The sequence below is a fragment of the Zalophus californianus genome, chromosome 2 (genome assembly GCF_009762305.2).
Source record: "Zalophus californianus isolate mZalCal1 chromosome 2, mZalCal1.pri.v2, whole genome shotgun sequence".
Taxonomy (NCBI): domain Eukaryota; kingdom Metazoa; phylum Chordata; class Mammalia; order Carnivora; family Otariidae; genus Zalophus; species Zalophus californianus.
This window is the reverse complement of record NC_045596.1, coordinates 175847564-175852672: the sequence shown is the minus strand read 5'-3', so window position 1 is coordinate 175852672 and position 5109 is coordinate 175847564.

The following is a 5109-nucleotide window of genomic DNA, read 5'->3' as shown; positions in this document are numbered from 1 at the left end:
CAATTTAGGGAAAGAAATTTGCTAGCTGACCGCTGGAATAGAAAAGGATCTCGTGAAAGTCACTACATTAGGAATGGCACAGCTCCCCCTCAGCTCCACTGTTAACATTATATCTACAATGGCGTGAATTTGCTGCTAAAACCAAGTGTTTTCTTTGCAAGCAGCTTCACATCCTTCATGTTCCCTTCCCGAAATTTGTGCTCAGGAGAACCGATTCCCAAAAAGGAACCCACATTTCTATTGTTACTACGGCAATGGAATTTTTGACACACAAAGGGAAGAGTGCCCCCTAGTGGAAATATAATCCAATCAAGCAACCAAGCCCACCATTAAAAGCTGTTGGACAGTGTTCATGTTTAAGAAATGTTTCGTAAAGCCCTCTTCCAAAAGTCGTTTGTGCTGCCAACAAAAATGCATATCAGGCTTAAGCTTCTAACAAGGAAATGTGCCTTGTTATGAATTTTTAAAAAAAATGAAAACCAGATTCATAATTTGGATTGGAATAAAGAGAAGACAGAACATAAAAAGGGTCAAGAGTTAGGAACATAGGGGCACCTGGGTGGCTCAGTCAGTTAATCGTCTGCCTTTGGCTCAGGTCATGATCCCAGGGTCCTGGGATCGAGCCCCAGGTCAGGTGCCCTGGTCAGCGGGGAGCCTGCATCTCCCTCTCCTTCTTTCCCTCCCACCACTCAGGCTCTTGCTCTCATTCTCTCTCTCTCAAATAAATGGATAAAATCTTAAAAAAAAAAAAAAAGAGTTAGGAACACACAAGAAATCTGGCATGAAAAAAGAGGTAAAGGCCAGAACACAGACAAAGAAAGAAAGATGACATGAAAACACATATTACTTCTTGGTATTTTTCTTCCTTAATTTTATTGAACTTTAATTCTTGACCCAAAATGCTTTATATGGAGGGAAATGTCTTATTCTAGAATAATCTCCACGAAAGACTGTTTTAAGAGGAGCACCTTGTATTACATTAGATGGACAATGACGCCATTCCTAATAATGAAGCAAACCGCCCAAACTACACCTGATCTAACAGAGAACAGACGTTCTAATTCCCATTCATGTTGCGCTTGAGGGCTTTCAAGGGGGAAAAAATGCATGTGGTGCCAAATGAGAGCTTTGACAAGTGAGTGAGGGGGAGGCAGTGATGAATGATGGAAATCCAAGTCCCGTATGGCTTCATTCTGAGTGAAGGGATGACCGGATTCCCATCAAGGTGCTCTAAGTACAGTGCCGGACTGGTGACTTTAGGGGCTGATGAATGAAGAGTCTATTCTAATTGTCATGTGTTTATAGTAATGCGTATTAGAAAAAAAATAGAAGTGGCATATCAAATCCATGATTTTAAGGATACTATTTTTAACATGAGGCTGAGGTTTTTTTTTTTAAAAAAAAAGTGAGTTATTTTAAAGACATAAATTAAATAGATAATGAAACAGGTGGAAAGGAGAGGTGGCAAAAATCGTGAGTGCTTGAAATCACTGAGATTCAGAAAACACCAGCGCCAGTAAGTGGATTGATACCATTCAAATATTTCTTCTCCCCTCCCTGGAGAAACAATAGGCTGCTCCCTTCTCATATCTAATCCGTCTGTCTTGCTTCTTTAGTTTGCCCTGCTCCTGTCCTTACCTGACACATCCCTGTTGCCCCGAATCAATTACAGTGTCAACGTGCAGGACGGTCCTCCTTCTCCGGGCCCTATTCAAGCAGTCATTCCTCAATCGAGGTCCAGCTAAGGAGGCATCTTAGATAGTCCCCAGCAGCTTATAATGAAGGAATGGACTCCAAATTGGGCATTCTCCCTGGATCTTCCTGCCTCTCCACCGGCATGCCCCCTCCACCCCGGTCCTTGCCCCAAGAGAAGGGCTGGGTGCCGGCGACATGCTCCATGGCCTCCGGCAGTGGGAAAGGTGGGTTCCTGCCCTGTGGACGTGCAGAAAGCAGCTGCTACAGTCTCGACTCCTCTTTTTTTGGGGGGGCAGGATCCCCAAGAAGACTCCGCCGACAACACCAAAGTTAGGCAGAGCCGGATGTGGCTACACTGAGAGCTGTGATGAGAAGGGCCTTTCATCTCAGCCACCTCAGGACATTCCCCCCACCAGCACCCTGACCGTGGGGGCTTGGGCCTGTCCTCCGGGGCTCATTCTAATTCAGTTAAAAAGCATTCCACATTCTATGAGATGACCTCAAAGTGGGTTCTTATGTCATTTTCCCTTCAAAATGTCATTACGGGAATGCAACTGGATACCTAATCCACAGTATCTCGTAACCAATAAGAGCCCCTTTGTGCCTGGCTGACCTTTTCCACAGTTTATGTTTTGACTGGCCACCATTCTTCCACTCTGGTGCCAGGGCGAGCCTCTGCTGAGTCAGCCAATCAAACCCCTGAATACTGAAAAGGTCAGCAACCCACTGGGCACGAGGAGAAGCTAGAGCTCCTCCCCACCCCACCCCCCATCAGAATGGACAAGACTCACTACTGAGGACAGATCAGCCATTCTGGATAATATAGACACTGGTACTTAATGCTTTCATTCACTCCTCTTAGCATCGGAGTTTGAGGGCATATCCTCAGTGGGATGCTGGTAAATACTTGACAATTGGCTCTGGGTGGAAAGAGTCCTGGTTTGTAGCCTTAGCCAATTTCTGTGGTAGAAATTCTCCCAATTTCAAGCTACCAACGTGATGTCAACAGACTCGCAAAATCCCTGAAAATCTAACAATCAGTTCTTGCAAGTCTGTTCAAGCCTGCTGTGCACACTACGGCATGTACCCCTTCTCTCTCTCTCTCTCTCTCTCTCTGTATGTGTGTGTATGTGTGTGCACTCGAGCGTGCACTACAGAGTTCCTTAATGGCGCATGGCACCGTGTGTTGAGAACACTGCTACTTCTTTTGGTTGGTGCTAGCATCCCCGACCTATTCCCTCATCTTCTCCTGAATCCTTCCTTTTCTTATCCACTTCCTCAGGTTTTCAAAACTCCTCACACTCTCTCTACTTTCTCTGCGGGTTCTCATCTTGCACACACCTTCGGGCCAAGGGGAACTGAAATAATACATTTCTGTGACATTATGTCCCTCATTCTGTGATGGCTGAAATGTGGACAGAGCTGGGAACAAGCGAGTTAGGGACTCCACAGTCGCTGCAGGCACAGAAAAATTATAAAATATAAAAAATTATCGGAGGCTACTAACTGGATATCCAAAGCTGAATAAGACACAATCACTGCCTTCTAAAAACTAATGGACAAATGAGAAAATGGCAAATAATGAATTGATCACTAACATTATTCATGCCCCATGGTGAGGTGCTGCCTTTTCTAGGTTCTGATTAAAAGGGAACGTTGGGGAGGGTATGTGTTGTGGTTAGCGCTGGGTGTTGTGTAAGACTGATGAATCACAGACCTGTACCCCTGAAAGAAATAATACATTATATATTAATTAAAATTTTATTTTTTTTTAAAAAAAGGAACAAACTGCCTGCCTCAATATTTTGCTGGTAAAGCCATCACTCAATCACGGCAGCCCCCAACAAATAGGAGAGGAATAGGGATCTAACCCTTGCTATTTTTATTTTTGGAGACACAATGAGGCAGACGGTTCTGGAGGAAGTCATGAAAGGATCTCTGAATCAGATGAGATTTCACCCACCCTCACAGGCCAGATGACTTACGCTATCATCTACCAAATCAAAGAGTGCTCCAGGCTTGCTAAATGGGACACGAAATGGCCTCATGCAGCTCAAGCACAGAAAAGGCAAGGACTGTTGGTACAAGCCAAGTTGCAGGCACAAGCTCACCCTCTCTAGAGCCTCAGCTTTCTCAGAGGGAGTGGGGGAGTGCAGAAGGAGGGTTCGATGCCCCCTATCAGCTGCTGCCCCAAAGGGCCTAGGTCTTGGCACCAGCAGGAGAGAGGATGGATGTGATGTGCTTTCCTCTCAAAGTCAGAATCGGGCCTGGTGGACCTAATCTGTCCATGAACCAGGGCAGCTGATGTCAGCCCTCACTCCTGGCCCACCTCTTTATTCCCTGTGACTCTGTTTCCGGTCCCCTCATCTCCAATCCCAGATTCTCTTCCCATCTCTTCTTCTAACTCTTGGCCTTCTGGCAAGTAATTCTTCAATATTACCATATTAGAAACAAGGGGAGTGGGGCTTGACCTCTCAATTCTCCACGTCTCCACTACCCATAAGATCCTTTGAGACTACTGGCTGGGCCTTCTACCACTTTATTTCCCTCACCATCTAGCCCTGTACTTGGAACATACTATGTGCTGGATGAAGATCCTTTGAACTGATCCCCTCACAGATGATTAACTCCAACCCTAAAACCAATCTCCCTGTCCCACCCCCACCGCCAACCCCCTTTAAGGATTACCAATGATTACTGTCATGAACGAGGTGTTTGGGCAACCTGAAAACTTTATGACAGATACTTTTTCAGCTTTACTGAGGTATAGTTGATAAACTGTAAGATATTTGACAATTTGCAAGGCAATTTGACAATTGTAAGATATTGAAAGCATACACCGCGGTGATTTAGTGTACGTAGACATTGTGAAGAGTCCCCCTATTGAATTCATTAACATCTACCACCTCACATATTTACATTTTTTTATTTTGTTGAGAATATTTACATTCTACTCTTTTAGCAAATTTCAATTAAACAGGATTATCAACTATAGTCACCATGTTATACATTAGATCCTCACACTTTATTCATCATATAGCTAAAAGTCTGTACCATTTACCAACCTATTGGGAAATATTTCCTTATTTCCCCCAATCCCCAGCTGATTCAACCACTTTTCTACTGTTTCTGAGTTGGACTTTTTTCTTAGATTCCGCATATAAGGGATACCATGTTATGTTTTGTCTTTCACCGGCTTATTTCACTTCGCATTATGCCCTCAAGATCCTTCCATGTTGTTGCAAATGGCAGAATTTCTTTCTTTCTCAAAGCTTAACAATATTCCAGTGTGTGTGTGTGTGTGTGTGTGTGTGTGTGTGTGTGTGACTTCTTTTCATCCACTGACAGACCCTTATGTTTTTTCCATGTCTTGGCTATTGTGAATAATGCTGCAATGGACATGGGAGTGCAGAT